A 21675-nucleotide genomic window follows, 5' to 3' on the forward strand; every position below is an offset into this window, starting at 1 on the left:
TTCATTAACACGATGCTTATGAGCCTTCTTAATCGCCTCCTCCATGTACTCTATCATCTTGTACCCATAAATTTTGTGATTGTCGAGCATTGAGTTATCAGCCACCGCGTACCTTTCCCTAAAGTACTTCATGGTGCGGTACAATAAGAATTCCATGATACCAACAATGGGCAGTCCCCGAACACCGCGTAGGACCCAGTTGTAAACCTCAGCTAGGTTTGTAGTCATTAAACCTTACCAAGCACCTCCCTCATCATAGAGTAATGCCCACTTTTCCTTCGGCTCTTGCTTAATCCACTGTGAGAAACTCTTGATGGACCTTCCCCGTCTCCGCTTGACATTCGGACCATACAGTCTGACGTCCTCCAGAGACACAAGGGCGTCGGCCTCGCTGGTTACCGGCCTCTTGCCTAGATCTTCGGACTGTTTCTTTCATAGCAAGTTGAATTTCCTCTCCTGATTCTGGGTACACAGCCACTTGAACATTTTCATAAGGGTCTTGTTCTTGAATTGATTATAGAAGTTTGCTCCTGTATGCCTCATGCACCACCTACTCTTCAAGTCCGGCCATATCGGCACCCTAAAACGCTCCACACTACTATTCTATAGGTTTTCGATTGCTTGTAGAATGCCTTTGTGTCGATCATGAATTAGACAAACACCTTCCATATCCTTCACAATCATCTGCTTCACCCTCTCTGGGAACCAATACCAGCTATCTTAAGACTCTTTTTCCACAAAGGCGATCGCCAGCGGCAACACCTGATTGTTACCGTCGGACCCAATAGCTATCAAGATTGTGCCTTTATACCTTCTAGTCACAAATGTGCCATCAATGCAAATGACTGGACGACATCACTGAAAAGCCTCAATGCAAGGACCCAAGGCTAGGAATGACCGCTGCATGACCTGTTTGCCTGGAAACTGAGCACATGGATAGGCTTTCAGGTCGTAGTAGCGTACTGGGTTCCTCTGGCATATGGTGTGCAATAGGAGAGGGAGGTTGTCATACGATGCTTCGTACGTACCCCACTTCATCTCCAACACCTTTTTCTTGGCTCGGTAAGCTTTGTGGTAGGTAATCTTATACTTGAACTTCTCCTCTATGGCACAAACAATCGACTTGGGCTCGAAGCTGGGATTCTCCACTATCTGGGGATACATGTATTGAGCCACAAAATCAATAGTGAGGTTGCGGTGTGTTCCTTCCAATTCATCCAGCAAGCATTGGTGCTCAACCAATCTAGTCACCTCCCAGTAATCCTTCCACTTCCCCTTGTATGCGTGCACCCTAAACGGGCAATTGCTTCTCACACAGCAGACATTATACACCGTCGGGTTGCTCCTTACCACCCTGAACTGCCACTGCAAAGATAAAGTGGACCATCGCTTCACAGCTGTCTTCACCTCATCCCCACTAGGGTACAAAGCACCCACGCAAACCTCATTCTTCCTATGCTCCCAAGGGACATTTTCCCCTACATTGACCTACAGGGCAGAATGGTCATAAGTTGACTAGTTCCACGGGACAGGGTAAGCATCTTTCTCATCCGATGAGTCATCATCCATCGCACCATTGGCCTCTTGTCCTTCCCTCTCCACCTGCTCAACTAACTCACGGATGTCTTCCCCCTCAACAGCCTCCCCATTTGGCTCACGGGTTGCAACATCATCCTCTGCATCTCCCTCTTCTGCCCCATCTTCATCATATTTTTCATTTTGCCCATCAGTACTCTCCACACCTTCCTCGGGTTAAACTTCAACACCTCCCACTTCTTCTTCCATCTGACTACTAGACCTAATCTTCATGAACACTTGAACATACAATATCAGCGGTAAACTGTGCTTCATGCAACCATTTACATCAGCCCGGTAGTTCTGGGTTCCTTCAATCGGGATCAGCTCCCAAAAGTTTATGTCAGGTTGTCTCCTCACTACAGCCCTAACAGACAGATCCACTTGATCTCTATCAAGATCGAAATCCTTACAAAGCCACTTGCATATTGAACCCCAAGTCCTCTCTCTTCCTCTTAGTAAATTCTTGCAGAACGACTAAAATTCAGACAAATCTACCTCTTTTGGATCATATCTAACCTCCCCTCAACTATAAAACACTTGGAAATATAAACTTTTCGACATGCCTGCCAATATACACGACACGAACAGTGAAAATTACTCTCAATAACTTAAATTAGTTAATTGCAACGATACCTACATTTCAATATACGGTACAAATATGTAATTCTATCATCGACAATAATAACCATTTTAGAGCTATCCAAAATTACGAAGTAATTCATTTCATTTTACCTGGTCAATACACACGATAGTACCATAGGCAATTACTAAATTAATCTAACCCTAAACAGCGGGTCAATATACGCGACAAGAACAAAAATTCTAACTACATCTAATAATTCCAAGTACCCCTGAAACAACTACATTCTGAATACCTATACATAATATAACCCTAGCATTGCAAATAATATTCATCTAAAATTAATTTACATAAATCAACAAACTAATTTTACTGTAAACTAAATACCTTAGCTAAATCCACTAAACTGAGTAAGCTATATTTTTCTATGTCTCAAATCCACTAGAATAACTAAGCTACATTTTTCTATGTCTCAAATCCACTAAACTAACTACTAGATCTATCTACTACGAGCTAACCTAAACTACGGGATTAGAAAAAATACCTCTAACGAAGCGAGGAACGGGACTTCAATCTCCTCTCCCCTCCCCTCCTCCCTCCCTTCCTTCTTCTCTCCCTCCCTCCCTTCCTCTTCTCTCCCGCAAGCTCACTCTCACTCTAGCTCTGCTTCTGGGCCCGGGGCGGGGGGGGGGGGGGAGGTGTCGGTGTTTTAGATCGGAAACCCTCCTAGGGGGTACCCTAGGTGGTCTTTTATGTGGTAAGGGCTGTCGAGAATCAAGGAATCAATGGTGACGCAAGGAACACGATTTAGACACGTTTGGGCCGCTAGATCGTGTAATACCCTACGTCCTGTGTGTTTGTTTGTATTGATGTTAGATGCACTTGGAGTTATTGTTTGAGGGGGGTCCCTGCCCGCTCTTATATACACGGGAGGGCAGGGTTACAAGTCCGAGTCCTAGTCGAGTTAATTACAGAGTTCTACTCGGCATGGGCCGAGTAGTTTTCCATGTGCATACTTGACTAGTCCGAGTGGGATACGCCTATCGCTTGTCTTGATCATATCCGAGTACGTCCCTTAGTAGGCCATTCAGGGTCTACTCGTGGGCCTAGGGTGCATGCCCGACAAGCCCCCGAGTACTTTGTAGTCGTGCGCCACAGTCTCGCGTACTGTGGGCACTATCTGAGTAGTTCGTCATAGAGATTGCAGTGTCCGAAGTGCTTGAGTACTGTCGCGTGGCTGGAAGGTACTCTTCTTGTCCCTTTGCTTATTCCAAGAATTTTATATGGTAGTACGATGACAATCGTACTCCATATGGAGTAGCCCCCGAGCCTTAGGTTGAGTCGAAGAGTCAGGCTTACTGTCAATCCTGTTCCTTAGCTGTTTTACTCTTGGTAATCTGAAAAAGAAAATTCTGACCATCTGTTGGCACTAGAAATCGGTCAACCGAATCCCCAGCGTCTGACACACGACCCGGGAGAATCTGCTTAACTCCTGTTCGGGTGATTGCCCTGGTGCGGTTCGCGCGGCGTGCTAGCCAATCTGACCTGTTGATTGGCAAGGAAGAATACGTGTCAGGTCCAGAAATCACGATCGGCTAAGTTTCCGATCTCGAGAGAGCTTATCAGCGAATCGACCGATTTGCCGTAATAAAGAAATCGGCTATAAGGCAGTCGATCACTGTAGCTTTGTAGACAGAAAACTACTGGAGTAATCGACACAATGCTATAATAACAACACTAGGAATAGATCTAATCGGTAATATGTAAAATAAGCGAGTTTAATAGCAGAATGTAAAGAAAGCCCAATCTGCCGATTCCTAGCTGGATAACTGGTGATAAAACTAGAAAGACAGGTAAAACCTATGATTCTAGTAAATATCGATAACTAGTGAATAAATCTAAATGAAACGACAGCGATGCGCCCGAAGTTAAAACTTAGAATTTACTCGGTAAATGGAACTTACAAGATCGGCCGGAGATCAAGTTGATGCAGCCCTGCCAACCCGTACGAACTCATGAAAAAGGAGAAAGTATTTGGCGAAGTCGCCTGCTCGAAAGTAAGTACGAGGAAATAGTAGTTGGTTGTATTGATTTGTTGATGATTACAGATTTACAAAGGTAGCTATTTATAGCCCGGTACAGATGACTCCTTAACTGACTAGAATTCTATCCCTAATTCAAATAGAAAACGAATATTTACAAGCATGATTCGTGCTAGGTTGGTTATTATACGCTTCACGGGCTAATCTTCCCTTCATCCTGCTATTCCTTTCCAAGCCCATACCGGCCCAATTATCCCAACCTCCTAATCGGCCGATTCCTTATCGGCAAAAAGGTAACCGATCGGGAACCTGACGTGTCCGATCCGAACCCCAAGGGTTAAGCGAGGCAGAAGTCATCGACCGATCCCGTACTGTAGCATTAGCCGATCTTGGACTGTAGCGCCATTCGGTCGATTCCCAACTGTACTTTTCCAATTTCCTCTTCTCTTGGCGCCGATTCTTCTGGTGACGAAATCTGGCGTCAACACATGCCCCCCAGTTTCGGAGTAAAACATAGTCTTTTACTTCGAAATTCTTTTCAACTTTTCCTCCGAAACAGCCGCAATGAAAATATCCTTCCGTTTCGCGGTCTTCCAGCTGATGATTGTAATCTTTTCGAAACGGGCGCCCACGACAACCACTACTCCCGAAAAACTCGAAACGCCGGCGCGGTAAAAATTCCATTTTTACCCTTCTTCAGGCGCCCTTTAAATAGCAGTCCACCCCGCACTTCACCTTCAAGCTCACGTCTTTCTTCCTCAGCGCGCGCGCCCTCTTCTTCCCTCAGCACTTTTCCCTTATCGCTGAAGCTTCCCAGCGCCATCCTCCTGTTGCTTCTTCTCTTCCCCTTCAATGGCGGCCCCTTCAGGCAGCTCTCCAGCGCGCGATGCTTCGGAAATGGCGCCTCCGGCGGTAGTGGCGACAACAGTTGCTCCGTCGTCAGAAGAAGGAGCTTCATCGGAGATCCCAATGGCAATCCCCATGGCGGCCTCATCCTCCGCAGCTGCACCAGCGGTAACGCCGACTACTAGGAACTTCATCCCAGAGGTTATTACCGAATCCTCCTTTTATCGGCAATGCATTTACTTTTAGATCTGTTTCTTACTTTTGCACTCCCTCTTTCCTTTTTAGGCGATTAGACACCGTATCACCATTCATCTTACCGGAAATCCTAGCCTTATTTGCCTCGGACCCATGGGGAACCAAGATCCAATAGAGCTCATTAATTTAGAAACCCACAGAATCCCCTTCAAACAATCCACCATGGACCTGGATCACTGGTTAGGCACCTTTAGGTCTTGGCCGAATGAAACCCCAGGTTGGAGGGAGTGGTACCAACGGATAGCCGAGCCGAAGAGGGTCTCATGGGACGAGCTCAAAATCGGCCAGTGTATCAACCTGTCTTTGTCCTAGATGGAGCGAAATGAACCGTTGGTGATAGCGGCCTCTTACTTTTGGTCTGATGCCCTCAATACTTTCTTGTTTGGGCATGGACCTATGACTCCCACACTGGTCGATGTGGTTCTATTGACGGGCCTTGATATTTCCTCCTTGGACACACCTTTCCGCCTCTTAGCCTCAACGTCACATCGGCTGGACACAAGAGGAATTAGCGGGTGAAAAAGATTCATCAGATGCAACAAAAGAGCCAGGTCTATTGAGAATAGGGAGCACACGGCCTTTTTAATGATGTGGTTAGAAAAACATTTCTTTTGCGGAAGAGCAGCCGGCCCATCAACCAACATCCAGGCTTTAGCCGAAGCACTATCGGCAGGAACCCCTGTTCCCCTTGGGAAACACTTGCTAGGGGCGGCGTACCACATGCTCCACCAAATCGGCATCAAACTATCCAAGGGGGAGCCGATCGGAAATCCAGGCGGACCCTGGTGGTTCATCAATTTATGGCTGAATCTTTATATGAGCAAGATCACTCAGCAGAGGGTGGATCACATGATGTTCCCCAACATTGAATCGGCAGAAGATCCTACCGCTCGTCGCCGATGCACCTCTTATGGCGAAGCGGCATCGGCCTTTCCAGGTTGCACGTACTTTGCTACAAAAGTGGCCGAGTACTTCCGATGCTTTTACAACGGCTTTAATGAAGATGCAACCGTCTGGTTTCCTTATCAGCGGGATGACCCAATCTTTGAACTCCCAACCTGCTTCGACTCGACCACTGGCCGATTCGACGAAGAACTCACCGATGAGTTAATCAAGCCAGGAATCCTGCCAGCCAACTTGTTCTCAGGGAAAGATGCCCCCACGTACGAGTTCTACAACCCCTCTGCTGCAGCACGCCAACTCGGCATGGGTCAGCTGCCGATTCAAGTATATTTTGCTGGCCGAGTCAAGTTCAGAGATGGGCTCACAACAGGCCTGGACTACAGTCGGGTACGAGACCGGATCCCGGACTCCAACACTACTTCGCTGTCCAGCCATTCAAACTTTGGTGGGCCGAATGGAAACAATTCCTCTTCTGCAATTCGGCATCAACATACTGCAACCTCCTGGATCCAGCCAACATCGACCCGAATGCCGAGGTATTTTCCTTAGCCGATTTTTACTCCTTTTTTCAACGCGACTGAACACTAATGTTTTACTATTTCTTCAGGTTGAGAATTGTGTCCCTCCTACACATAGCCGGAGTGGTCGGCTAATAGAAGATCGTCATCCATACACCGCCTATCCTCTCATCGGCTATGATGCTCCGTCTGTGGACGTGATTGCCGGCTGATCGAAGCAGACACAGAAGAAAGTTACCAAGAAAACCAGCCGCCGAGTCCGGGCCCATATAGATTCGGCGGATCCTCCCATGCTCGTATCGGCAGAGACTTCGGCCGCGCCACCCCCTCAGGCTACCAGAGATATTGACACTCAAGTCGTCGCACAAGCTGGGGCAGCCGCCGCGTCACTGCTGTTAGAGGCCGTACAGGTAAACTTTTGTTTAATCCTTCCGATTGTCGTTTTGATATTAATCCTTCTTATCTTAGACTGCACAGAGTGCCCCCATGGACATACAACAATCGGCAGCAACCCAATCGGCCATCGATGCGTCCTCGCTTCCATCCGTCGAGGTACAACACAATTTCACCGATTCCCTTAGTATTTGAATAATATGCTTACTCAACCTTCTGACACAGATCATCGGCATGCCAAGCGCTCCTCAACCATTAGCTCCTACTCAGGAAGCTGGTCCAAGTACAACACCGATCATCGTGGAGTCCTCCTCTTCTGATGAACCCATGGTACCAGCCCCTAAGCCGAGCACAACGGCTTCCCGAATGCAACTGGACGAGATTCGATTCAAAGAGGTAAGACATCTTTCAACTTCATTCAGCCGATATGCTTTCACCATCAGCCGATTTATTTTTCTTCTTTACTACTTCCAGGAACAGGACACCCTTGACAACAGCCTCTTCTCATTTGCGGTTGCCCTCTCTGACGATGAAGAAGTCGCCTCTCGCCAGATCGCCCTAAGCTCCATCCCTGACGACGTCCGAGCCAAGCTTACCAACATCCGATCCCTTCTTCAAGGAGATATCGGCCGATTGGTAGAAGATGCCTCGCCGATTCGTCAGCTCTTTGGCGACGTCAGCGGATGAGTGCCCGAAGAAGTGGAGGAAGCATTAGCGCCGGCCGCATTTATCGAGTCCATGAGGATCCCGGTCTTCAGAGCCCTTCGCCACATGGCCGATCGCGCCAAACTGGCCAAGACTCGTGAAGAAGAGGACGTGTACAAACGTCAAGCTCAAGAGGTGCACCAACGTATTCATTTTCTGGAGGACTCCTACCCAGGGATCGTCGGTGAGATAGACCGCCTCAAACGCCGAAGGGCAAAGCTTGCCAAGGAAATGGAGCAGGTGACCAAGGCAATCAACGCCGAAGAGAAAAGGCTCCAAGAACTCCCTTCTGTTATTGCCGATTTGAAACAGGAGAGGCAGCACTTGGCCCATGAAGCCCTGAAGCTCCACCGTAGCGCGTCAGAAGTCCCCGGATCGGCGGATGAAGACCAACGGGTCTTGGACTCTGCCGATCAGATCCGGCGCCGGGCGATTGCGGCCATCGATGCCCTTCTGGGTAATCTGTAAAGGCACTGACTATTTTGTACGAACCTTTAATAACTGCTTTGACCGTCCTTCGCGACGCCTCCTTTATTTATTGCCTTTCTTATTTCCGATGGGACGCACCCTTACCAAATATCCACGCCTCTTTCTCTTATAAATGCCGGCCTAGACTCCCCCTTTCCGAGAGTACCAGCTTGGCTTCGGCTTCATTTTCTCACCCGTTCTCGTCGGCGCGACCTTCTGTCATGTCTTCGTCGACTTCCTCCTCCTCTGTCAACCAGGTGAAACCCTGGCCTTGATTCCCCTCTCTCTTTTTAATTCTTGCGAAGAGGATGACCCTTTTTAATCTTTCTCTCTTTCAGCCACGGCGTCTTAGCCCCGAGCTCGAACGCGCCATCGAGCTCATACACTCTGATGACCCGTTGTCGTCAGAGGATAAGGATTTAATCAGGGCTCATCGTGACGAACTTCAAGAACACGTCACTGCGGAAGCCCGTCGGGTCTTGGACTTTTTGAATGACAACACCCGCCGGCGACCTCAAGCCGACAGAAGCCACCCGCTTCCTCCACGGGTCGTCCTTGAAGATGCGGTGGCAGGAACTTCGCGCCCGGCCATGGATCGGAGCCACCCCCTCCCTCGTCAAGTCGAAGCGGAGGCTTCGATGAAAGAGACAGAAGAAGAGTACATTCGTCGTATGATAGAGTTAGGTCGGGCTGAGAGAGAGCGTAAGAAAAAGAATGGCGAGACCCTAATAGAGATGGACGAAGAGTACATCCGTCTCATGATAGAATTAGGTCGGGCTGAGAAAGAGCACAAGAAGAAGAATAGTTAATTATTATTTTTTGTTCTAAGGGCGACTTATACCTCGTCGGCCGTGTAACCCACCGTCCGTACCGAATGAATACATCGGCCGATTTGGATGATTACATGTTTTTTTCCTCGACGAACCGTTTTGTATCAGCTGTTCCTCGTTGATAGATCGGCTGTGCGCCGTGGCTACTCCTTTATGCTCCGACCCATATACTAGGGTAGTACCTTTTCAAGTACCTTCCGTTCAGAGCCCTAGTAAACTCTTCTCCTTCGATTGTTTCCAAAATATAAGCATTTCCTGGAGCACACCTGCCGATCTTATATGGCCCTTCCCATGTAGGAGACCATTTTCCGAATTTAGGATCTTTCGACCCAATCGGCAACACTAACTTCCAAACCAGGTCCCCAGGGGAAAATTGTTTAACTCTGACCTTCTTATCGTACCACCTGGCTACTTTCTTTTTGTTTTCCTCAATGCTTATCAAAGCTCTCAATCGCTGGCCAGCCAAGTCATCAAGTTCCCTTTTCATGAGTGACGAGTAGTCATCGGCCGTTAGCTGGTCTTGGAGTGAAATGCGCCTTGACCCCGCCCTTGATTTCCATGGTAGTACTGCATCGTGACCGTACACCAATTGATAAGGGGATAACTTGGTGGCCCCATGACAAGCCATCCTGTACGCCCATAGGGCTTCGGTTAAACATAGGTGCCATTTCTTCGGTTGCTCCTCTATTTTTCTTTTGATTAACTTAATTATCCCTTTGTTGGAAGATTCGGCCTGGCCGTTGGCCTGGGCGTAGTATGGAGAGGAGTTTAACAATTTGATCCCCATATCGGTTGTAAATTCTTCGAATTCCCCCGACGTGAACATTGTTCCTTGATCGGTTGTAATAGTCTGGGGAATGTCGAATCGGTAGACGATATGATCTCTTACGAAGTCGGCCATGATAGCCGATGTTACGGCTCTTAACAGAATTGCTTCCACCCATTTGGTAAAGTAGTCGGTAGCCACCAGAATAAATTTGTGTCCCTTGCTTGACGGTGGATAAATTTGGCCGATAAGGTATATTCCCCATCCTCTGAACGGCCATGGTTTGATAATGGGATTCATGGCCGATGCGGGTGCACGTTGGACATTCCCAAATTTCTGACAATCCTGGCATCCCTTATAATATTTGAAACAATCTTCGAGGATCGTTGGCCAGTAATACCCATTATTCCTGATCATCCATTTCATCTTATGGGCCGATTGGTGTGCTCCACATACCCCTTCATGGATTTCTCCCATTAGAGTCTTGGCCTCCTCTGTTCCTAGGCATTTGAGTAGGACACCGTCGATCGTTCGGTAGAACAGGTCGTCTTCAAGCAGCACGTACTTAGTAGCATGAAAACGTACTCGTCGTTCCACCTTTTTAGACGGATCTTTCAAGTAGTCGGCAATTTCTTTCCGCCAGTCATCGGCCGCGAGTTCCAGAGCCATAGCGCCTAGAATTGGCCGATATCCAGATGCGTGCTGGGCGAGCTTGTTGGCATCCTTGTTGTGGTCCCTTGGGATGTGCTCGATCACTGCCGATTTAAATCCTTTTAAGAGCTGTAGGCAATCTTCATAATAAATTCTTAACACGTCGTCCTTGCATTCGGACCTTCCGGTTAATTGATCCACAATAAGCATGGAATCCTCGAAGACTTCGACAGAATCGGCCTTGACTTCCCTTAGTAGTTGTAAGCCCTTCAATACAGCTCGGTACTCCGCTTGATTGTTAGTGGCGTTGGCTTCTATAGGCAGAGAAAAATCATAGCTTCCCCCCCGAGGCGATATGAGAACGATGCCGATTCCTGATCCGACTCCACATGACGACCCATCAAAGTATAAAGTCCAAGGCGCCGGCTCTACGAGGGTAACCTCTGGTCCGCAGTGTTGGGCGACGAAATCGGCCATGACCTGACCCTTGACAGCTTTTGCCGATTCATACCGCAGGTCAAACTCTGACAAAGCTAAGATCCATTTGCCGATTCGACCTTTCAAGATCGGCAGTGATAGCATGTATTTTACTACGTCGTCTTTGCATACGACCATGTATTCTGCCGACAGTAAATAGTGCCTGAGTTTGGTGCATGAGAAGTAAAGACATAGGCACAACCGCTCCACCGGAGGATATCTTGTTTCAGCGTCCAGAAGTCTTCTACTGACGTAATAAATCACTCGTTCCTTGCCTTCGAATTCCTGGACTAGAGCCGACCCAATAGCCTTTTCATCGGCTGATAAGTATAATTTAAATGGCTTACCAGTCTGAGGAGGAACCAATACCGGTGGTGAAACCAAGTACTGCTTGATATCTTCCAATGCTTTGCGTTGCTCTTCCCCCCATATGAACTCCTGGTCAGGCTTCAACTTCAACAGTGGTGTGAACGCCTGAATCCGCCCAGACAGATTGGATATGAATCTTCTGATGAAATTCACCTTGCCGATTAAAGACTGTAATTCAGTTTTATTCTGCAGGGCACGACTTTGTTGATAGCCGCTATGGTCTTTCGATTGATTTCTATTCCCCGCTCGTGCACCATGAATCCTAAGAACTGTCCGGCGGATACGCCGAAGGCACATTTATTGGGGTTCATCTTCAGCCCATGTTTCTTGGTGCATTCCAGCACTCTTTGCAAATCGGCCAGATGCTCTTCGTGTCCTTTGGACTTGACTACGACGTCGTCGATGTAGATCTCTACCAGAATGCCGATGAGTTTGTGAAATATGTAGTTCATGGCTCTCTGATACGTAGCGCCAGCGTTCTTCAAGCCAAAAGTCATCACCACCCACTCGAATAAACCAAGGTGACCTGGGCATCTGAAGGCTGTTTTGGGTATATCCTCTTCGGCCATAAGTATTTGATTGTACCCAGCATTTCCGTCCATGAAGCTAATAATCTTGTGTCCCGCGGCAGCGTCTATCAGCACATCGGCCGTCGGCATGGGGTATCCGTCCATCGGTGTGGCCTGATTAAGATTCCTGAAATCAACGCACACGCGCAATTTACCATTCTTTTTGTACACTGGTACAATGTTGGAGATCCATTCGGCATAATGGCATTGCCGAATAAATTTTGCTTCTATTAGCCGAGTTATTTCAGCTTTTATGTCTGGTAGAATTTTAGGATTGCAGCGCCGTGCGGGCTGTTGGTACGGCCGATACCCTAGTTTTATAGGTAGCCGATGTTCAATAATAGATCGATCTAAACCGGGCATCTCGTGATACTCCCAAGCAAAACAATCCTTAAATTCTCTTAACAAGTTTGTCAATTTACATTTGTATTCTGGGTCTAAATTTGCACTAATATAAGTCGGCCTTGGTTTGGTACCACCGCCTAAGTCTATCATCTCCAGTGAATCGGCCGATGTGAACCCGTGCCCTAGCTTCCCATCTTCTCGGGCGAACTGATCCATTTATTCTGAGTCTTCGGAGCCGACTGCTCGGATCGGCTGTAGGCCAAAATCGGTCACCTTCAGGAAATCGGTCTCCCATACTCTGCCGGATATGCACCTGACGGTTTCGCAGCTCCACTGCTGCGTGTCGGCTGCCGCGATGCTGTATGCGGAATCGGCGTTGACTACCTCGATGTTGTCGCCGACCCATTGTACAAGACATTGATGCATTGTTGACGGGATGCAGCAATTTGCGTGTATCCAGTCCCGGCCGAGTAGCATGTTGTAGGATCCCTTGCCATTAATAATAAAGAAGGTGGTGGGAAGGGTCTTACTGCCGATGGTGAGGTCGACGCAGAGGGCGCCGCGAGCGGGAGACACGTTGCCTTCGAAGTCTTTGAGCATCATGTCTGTCTTGGTCAAGTCATCATCACTCTTTCCAAGCTTCCGGAGCATGACATATGGCATGATATTGACTGCAGCTCCTCCATCTACCATTAATCTGGTGAGGGGGCGGCCGTTGACATGCCCTTTGAGGAACAATGCTTTCAGGTGTTGTCGTTTGTCATCCTCGGGCTTCTCGAATGTGGCTATCATTGGCTCCAAAGCTAACTGTGCCATCTGTTCTTCTATCGCCGACATATCCTGTCGATCGGCAGGAGTCATGAATTCCATCGGCAGTATAAAAACCATGCCGATATCGGCTGCCGATTCATCACCCGCCGATTCGTCGTCCCCTTTATCGTTTCTTTTGGGGCGCCATACCCGAGGCCTTCCTTCCTTCTTGTCCGTCGTGCTCTGTTGTTCCTCTTCCTGCTATTCCCATTGGCGGAGACGTTGGATTCTTCATTTTTGAGATTTGGTCAATCCATCGGGACACCACCTGGGGTTTATTGGTTTGGCTCCTGACCTGGCGTGTTCCCACTCCGGTTCGCGTCCTAAAGGGTTCTCGTCCGTCACCCGAGCGTCGGCCGTCTCTTCAAGCCGACTGTGAACGTTGGCCCTGTTTTCTGGCCGGTCGTGTCGATCAAACTTGCCCCCCGGTCTGTCACGGCGTCTGTCTTCTGACCGATCATATCGGTCACTTCTGCCCCCCAGCCGATCACGCACGGGAGGGCGCTGGTCATCTTGGTCGCGCCAGTTCCTGCTGATCGGTTCTGGTCTTCCGTCTTTGGAGCAAGACCTGTTAAACGGCCGATTACCACGATACGGGCCGTTGCATTCTGGGCAATTATCGGCCGAAGGTAGCCTGAGGTTGCTTTCCCAACAGTGGATGAAGAATGGGCACCTCCAGTGATCTTCGTGCCGTCGCATCGCTTCTTCCCGGGACCTTGAGCGTTCATGTTGACGCTGATATTTCTGGAGCAGGAACTGGGAAGTAATGCGTGGCTCTTCTGATTCGCCATCTTCGTCCTCCATCCGCCGCTTTCCTTTGACGTCCTCAGGCGTTGCTTGATTTCTGGGGTCTACGGCACCACTCTTTTTAGCCGATTCGGACATCAGCACCTTTGTTTGGAGTGAGTTTTTCCGCGTATCAACCATGTTGGTAGGAAAGGGGTGCTGGTCGATCTTCATCGGCTTGGCCGATTTTGTCGGCACTTCAAATTTAAGTCTGCCCTGCTCAATGGCCGACTGTATCTGCTGCCTGAAGATTTTGCACTCATTAGTATCATGGGATGTGGAGTTGTGCCACTTGCAATATTTCATCTTTTTTAGTTGTTCGGCAGAAGGTATTGTATGATATGGCAAGAGCTTGATCTGCCCTTCCTGGAGGAGAAGGTCGAAGATTTTATCGGCCTTCGTCGTGTCAAAACCGAACACCTCTGGCTCCTTTTTGCCGAACGGGCATGATATTGGCTTCTTTCCCTTGACCCACTCCGCAAGTCCGACCTCAACGTCTTCCTCGGCCTCCACCTCTTCCAGGAACGCCACTTTCTTCTGGAAATTCCTCCGTGGATCGAAAGAACGTACCTCCTGTCCAGACAATCGGTGGACGATTTGGCTTAAACTCTCGAACTCCTGTGAGGCGTATTTTTCTTTGATGTGGGGCAGGAGGCCTTGAAAGGCTATATCGACCAGCTGCGCGTCGTTTAGTGCCAGGGAATAGCACTTGTTCCTGATTTCCCGAAACCTCTGTACATATGAGGATATCGGCTCGTCGCTTCTCTATTTGAGGCTAGTCAAATCGGACAGCTTCATCTCATGTACCCCGGCGTAGAAGTATTTATGAAACTGTCTTTCCAAATCGGCCCATGTAATAATCGAATTCGGCGGTAAAGTCGTGAACCACTTGAAGGCCAATCCAGACAAGGATGATGAGAATAGCCGCACTCGTAGAGCGTCCTGCGTGGCCGCTTCTCCGCATTGGATGATAAATCTATTTACGTGCTCCATGGTTGAAGTGTCATCCATCCCCGAGAACTTGGTGAAGTCAGGCACTTTATACCGATGGGGAAACGGTAGTAGATCGTATGTAGACGGGTATGGTGTCCTGTAAGTGTAAGTTTGTACCTTCGGCTTCAAGCCGAATTGTTCCTGAATCACCTCTGCAATTCGTGCCGACCAATCCGGCTGTTGCTGGTGAACCGTCGCTGAGGTATTGGCACGTGCTGGTATACCAGAGGTGGAATAGCTTGATGTTGAGTGAAAGCAGGTGGCATCTGAGTAAAAGCCGGTTGTGCATTTAGGGTCGGCTGTTTGAATGAGCCACTTGCTTCATCATATAGTACGAGCTCTGCTGTTTTACTCATCTCTGGTGCAACAGGCTGGTACGGCGGCATGGTTGGTCGAGTGGCCGCTTGGAAAGACGCCTGGAATTGGGGACTTCCCTGATCGGCCGATTGATCCTGAACGGTCGTAGCTGATGGTGCCCCCCAAGGCGATGGGCTAACTGGAGGGAATGGCGCAGAGGACAGCTGGACGGGGTGTGGCTGAAAGTGTTGTGTGCCACCATACCCCATAGGAACCGATGATGATGAAGCGCCTGTACCCCCAACGGAAAATTGGATCGGCTGAGAAACTGAATTCAAATAAGCCTTGTTTGGTGGAATCGGCTGAGTATATGCCGGTCCCCTGTATCCTTGAGGTACCCCACTAGCGAAGGAGTTGACAACGGCATTGTACACCGTATTTGCAAGCACTGGGGATTGATCAATGAAGGCGTGATAAACGGACTGTTGGACCATATCGGCCATCTTGTCCGAGTCCTCAGAGATTGTGATCTGGCGGGGAGTAGGAAACGAAGACTTCTTGATAGTCTTCCTGCTTCTGGAGCGACTGAAAGACTGCAGGCAAGCTTTCCGGAACTGTGCCGTATGCTTATCCAGTTCTTCCTTCTGGTCGTCCTTTAGATCTGCTTCCGTCACTTCGATGACGTTTTCTTCGGAGACTTCAGCAGCCTTCGACATGGCGGCAGTTGTATTGGTCCCACTGGGCGTGCCAAAAGTGTGTTGGCGCTAGAAATCGGTCAACCGAATCCCCAGCGTCTGACACACGACCCGGGAGAATCTGCTTAACTCCTGTTCGGGTGATTGCCCTGGTGCGGTTCGCGCGGCGTGCCAGCCAATCTGACCTGTTGATTGACAAGGAAGAATACATGTCAGGTCCAGAAATCATGATCGGCTAAGTTTCCGATCTCGAGAGAGCTTATCAGCGAATCGGCCGATTTGCCGTAATAAAGAAATCGGCTATAAGGCAGCCGATCACTGTAGCTTTGTAGACAGAAAACTACTGGAGTAATCGACACAATGCTATAATAACAACACTAGGAATAGATCTAATCGGTAATATGTAAAATAAGCGAATTTAATAGCAGAATGTAAAGAAAGCCCAATCTACCGATTCCTAGCTGGATAACTGGTGATAAAACTAGAAAGACAGGTAAAACCTATGATTCTAGTAAATATCGATAACTAGTGAATAAATCTAAACGAAACGACAGCGATGCGCCCGAAGTTAAAGCTTAGAATTTACTCGGCAAACAGAACTTACAAGATCGGCCGGAGATCAAGTTGATGCAGCCCTGCCAACCCGTACGAACTCGTGAAAAAGGAGAAAGTATTTGGCGAAGTCGCCTGCTTGAAAGTAAGTACGAGGAAATAGTAGTTGGTTGTATTGATTTGTTGATGATTACAGATTTACAAAGGTAGATATTTATAGCCCCGTACAGATGACTCCTTAACTGATTAGAATTCTATCCCTAATTCAAATAGAAAACGAATATTTACAAGCACGATTCGTGCTAGGTTGGTTATTATACACTTCACGGGCTAATCTTCCCTTCATCCTGCTATTCCTTTCCAAGCCCATACCGGCCCAATTATCCCAACCTCCTAATCGGCCGATTCCTTATCGGCAAAAAGGTAACCGATCGGGAACCTGACGTGTCCGATCCGAACCCCAAGGGTTAAGCGAGGCAGAAGTCATCGGCCGATCCTGTACTGTAGCATTAGTCGATCTTGGACTGTAGCGCCATTCGGCCGATTCCCAACTGTACTTTTCCAATTTTCTCTTCTCTTGGCGCCGATTCTTCTGGTGACGAAATCTGGCATCAAAACCATCGGGTACGGTACCCACAGCCCCCGAGCACTTGGGCGATTTTTTTCGTTGAAGTGGTCAAGACCCATCGAGAAGAGTAGCCGTTGGGTGTTTAAGGCAATTAATCTGCTTAAAACTCGTCCGTTGCGTAACTGACGCTTGGAATCCGGAGGTGGCGAAGATATAACCGGAGGACCCCCTTTCGGTTAGGTTTACGCTCCACTGTTAATTAGATATGCTTTTCTTCTTCCCTTGCCTTTCTACTCCTCTTTTCCACCGTCGCGATTGTCTAGCGCCGCCGCCGCCATTGCAGCTCTTTGAGCGGGATCCGAGGTTTTCTTGCTCTTATTGCGGTTGAAGTCGGCAGATGCGCACCAAGAAGATAGGGAAGAAACCCGAGAATGCTCAGGGCAAGGCTCGAGCGGCAGGCAAGGTGAAGTCCAAGAAGGGGAAGGAGCTGGTGTTGTCGGTGCCGAAGGTGGGGCCGACGAACCAAACTGCGCCACCGCCGCCTGGAGCGACGTGACAGCATTCTGTGATGAAGGAGGCGGCCGTTCAGGCACTTGTCGACGCCAAGCTTCTGCAGCCAAAGCAGGTACTCGAGTGGAGGCCTACCTTTGCTAACGCATGGCAATTCGAGAAGCATCCGAATGAGACGGTTATGCTTGCTCACTTTGTGGAGAGGGGACTGGCCGTGCCTACCTTCGACTTCTTCAGAGGTATCCTCAAGTACTACAAGCTTCAACTTGTACACTTGAACCCCAATGGTGTACTGCATATGTCGATTTTTGTGCACCTTTGTGAAGTTTACTTGGGAGTTCCTCCTAGCCTTGAACTGTTTAGGAAATTGTTTCGCTGCAAGCCTCAGCCTAGTGCACTTAGGACGGAGGTCTTTGGGGGCACCGGGTTCCAACTCAGGAACTCGGGTGCGTATATTGACTACAATTTGACTGACTCCAATGGGGAGTGGAAAAAGAGGTGGTTTTATATTGGGAACCATAATCCTCGCTTGCGGGTGGTTACTAGTCACGCGCCAAAGCACGCGGATAACTGGGTGAGCGAGCCTGAAGATACCCCAGAGCTTGACCACTTGCTGCACCAAATTTCCGAGTTGAAAGCACTCGGCTTGACTGGAGTTAATGTGGCAGCCAGCTTTCTCAAGATAAGAATTCAGCCCTTGCAAAAACGGGCTCACTTGGGTGGGGAGTACTCGGATTTTAATGACCCGTCACGTATGTCTCCGGATGATATTTCTGATGATGATGTTGAGGCACTGCTAGCCAAGTTCTTTAGGAACTATCCAGGAGTACCGGTCATTCCTTCAACTCTTTGTCAGTTTGATGCTTGGTATCAGCCAGAAGTGGTATGGCCTTTGACTTTGACTTGTACTTTTTTGAACTCTTGGGATATTTGTTTGAATATCGACTTGTTTTTGTAGTCCCGAGTCCTTGCTGGCTATCTAGCGCAATCAGAAGAACAAAAAATTGTTGTTGAGGAGTCAGAGGACGAGCCCTCTCCTCCCATGAAGAAACGCTGAGTAGTCCGCAAGAGGTCTGCTGCTAAGTCTACCTCGACTTCTCCTCCTGAGAAGTCTCAGGGTACCAAGGTATGTGTCGGGCATGCATCCCAGGCCCACGAGTAGACCCTGGACGGCCCACAAAGGGACGTACTCGGATATGATCAGGACAAGGGATAGGCTTATCCCGCTCGGACTAGTCCAGTATGTGTATGAAAAACTACTCGGGCCATACCGAGTAGAATTCTGTAATAGTACTTGACTAGGACTCGGACTTGTAACCCTGCCCTCCCATGTATATAAGGGCGGGCAGGGACCCCCTCAAATAAGAATAACTCTAGTTCATCCAAGATCAATACAAACAAACACACAGGACGTAGGGTATTATGCGATCTAGCGGCCCGAACCTGTCTAAATCATGTTCCTTACGTCACCATTGATTCCTTGATTCTCGACGATCCTTACCGCACAAAAGACCACCTAGGGTACCCCCTAGGCGGGTTGCCGATCTAAAACACCGAGAGCTGGCGCGCCAGGTAGGGGGACTCGTCGAGTTTCTCAGCGTGAACTCAATGGCAACTGTCGTCATCAAGCCCGTCTTCACCATCGAAGCAGGCGCAACCTTCGTTTTCGGATCCTAGCTCTGCATCACCGATGGCACTGGTTTGTTCCGGCGCCAGATCATCAATGCCCAGGAGAAGAAATCAGAGGGTTTGGTCAGAAAAAACCAAGATTTCAAATTCGACAACTTCAAGTTCGACTACACGTCAGACGCGACTTCGGTTCGGACTAGTCGGTCCCAGTCACTTCCCAAGCAGGCTTCGACTCCAAAATGGTTTTCGCACAGACTCCGCAATGCAGCCAAAGTCCACCAGGGTTTTCTTACGCGAATTCAAGTCAAACTCGAGCACGACGAAGATGACGACTCCGACTCGGTTTATCCGCCAGATATACCATTATCTGGTCCAGCACAAGGACTGGTAATAACTTCAACGTCACAAGGCAGATTGGTACATTGGCCAGGTTTGAGACCATCCTTTCTTGCCCGCGACTACGACTCGCGCCTTGTCGCTCATATAGACAACCTCCTATATCAAGAGGGTGTCCCACTCACTTCCAACCGCGAGGAAAGTTCCACAGAGATTGCAACATCAAGCTCCGGAAGCTACTACCCAGACAGGGAAGTCCTTGTTATTACTCAAAATAATAACCCGGGTACTAGCCAGAACAGAACCCCCAGGCGATTAGCACAACTCGACAACATCTTAGAAGACGAGTCTACAGTTGACGCCCCACAAAATGAAACCTCTGATCAAAGAAACCAAAGAAGGATTCGCAACGCTACACGGGCTGAGCGACGGCAGTCGATGGCTACAAATATTCCCATCACAATCCTCGAAAGAGCTTTCGACGCAGTTCAGGCTCAAGAACACAATACCCCACTTGCGGCAATTGCTTCTATCAATCTGTTAACAACGTTAATGCCTCAAGATAGGGACAACGCAGCCACAGCTCAGCTCGTGCAGCGCGGCAATGGACTAATCGCACAACTCGCGGAGCAAGCTTACAAGCTACTCGACAAAGAATCACCAATTCCATTTGTTCCTCGCATCACAGCTCACCAAGAGGGCAGTAGAGGTGCTGCAGCCAACAACAACGATGCTCCAAGAAACGACAATGAAGTCGTCAACCAACCTCGGCAACACAGCCAAGACCCAAGCAAACACAATGCCCCAACACGCCATAAGGATGTTGGAGAGGCTAGCTGCACCAACTCGGTGAAAAGCATTCACCCTACTCGGAAGAATCACGAAGTGTCCAACTTCAGTGATCTACGAGAAATACTCAATAGTCGGCGCGAGCGAGAAGTTGACAACTACAACCACTTTCCTGCTTTCACTAATTGGTAATGAAGACAAGACTACCTGATAAGTTCAAACCAACAGGAATTACCAAGTACGATGGCAAACAAGACCCTATCCAATGGCTACGATGCTACTCCTTGGCAGTTTAGGCAGCCGGAGGCAATAATGACACCAAAGTCATCCACTTCCCCATATGCATGAAACCCGTACCATTGACGTGGCTTGAGTCACTTAAACTCAAGTCTATTGACTCTTGGGCAGATTTGACAAAAGCTTTCACCAACAACTTTGCCGGCTCCATGGCTAGACTAGAGATGGCAATGGGGCTCCGATCCCCGATCCCCGCTGGGGATTTCATCCATTAGGGGACGCAAATGAGATGTTTTTAGTCCCCATGGGGAGCTTAATGGGCATATTTCCATCCCCGTCGGGTGAACCAGGGGGCAAAACGTTCTCCTTGGCCCCGTCCCCGTTCCCCGCCGGGGACCCGAGTATACCGGCCCAGGCCCACGAAAACATTTTCATTCGGCCCGTCGGCCGGCCGCCGGCCCCCAAACACCCCCAAACCCTAGCGACTCACGACTCCAGTCCCGACTCCCAGTCCAGTCCGCCCTCTGCCGCCGCTTCTCCCAGACTCGCGAGTCACGACTCGCACAATCGCACTCTCCTTCTGTCCGGTTCTCCTAGCCGCCGCTTGCCTGCTTCCGCTTCCCCTCCGGCCGCCACCGCACCGCCTAGCCGCTAGCCCACTAGCGCCCTAGCCTAGCCTCCCTCCCCTCCCCTCGCCTTCTGATCTTCTCCCGGCAGGCGGCCGGAGGCGGCCAACCCCCATCGTATCATCGCTCACGAGTCGCGTCGTCCTCGTAGATGGATACAGGAATAACAGGATGCACCATGGATTGCCGGTGAATCCTTCTTCCTTTTTCCGTTTCTCCCATCGTTAACCCTTCCGATTGGAGTGTGCCCGTTTCTCTACTGACCTAGTCGTCCCCCCTCAAGGGATGACGACGCCTCCGACCAACCGCCGCCGGATCCCACCGAGGGAAGCAAGGGGGTGGTCGCTGGCACTGAATTTGAGGACCCTATGAAGGCTGCCGCCGCAGGATCGAAGGACGTAGTGGAGGCCGCTGCCGTCGGAGTAAAGGATGTAGTGAAGGCCGCCGCTGCCACCGGAGTGAAGGACCCAGTTGTTGCTCTACATCCACCCGTGAAGAAGAACAGAACCACCAAATCCACCATTGTTGCAGATGACCCCAAGCGGCTTCCCC

General features: G+C 49.2%; 1 pseudogene; it reads right to left on the reverse strand.

The window, feature by feature from the left end:
- Nucleotides 1-332: 332 nt before the first annotated feature.
- LOC140223409 (uncharacterized) lies at nucleotides 333-21303 on the reverse strand (annotated as a pseudogene).
- Nucleotides 21304-21675: the final 372 nt, after the last annotated feature.

This window comes from Setaria viridis, chromosome 7 (genome assembly GCF_005286985.2).
Source record: "Setaria viridis chromosome 7, Setaria_viridis_v4.0, whole genome shotgun sequence".
Classification (NCBI taxonomy): Eukaryota; Viridiplantae; Streptophyta; class Magnoliopsida; order Poales; family Poaceae; genus Setaria; species Setaria viridis.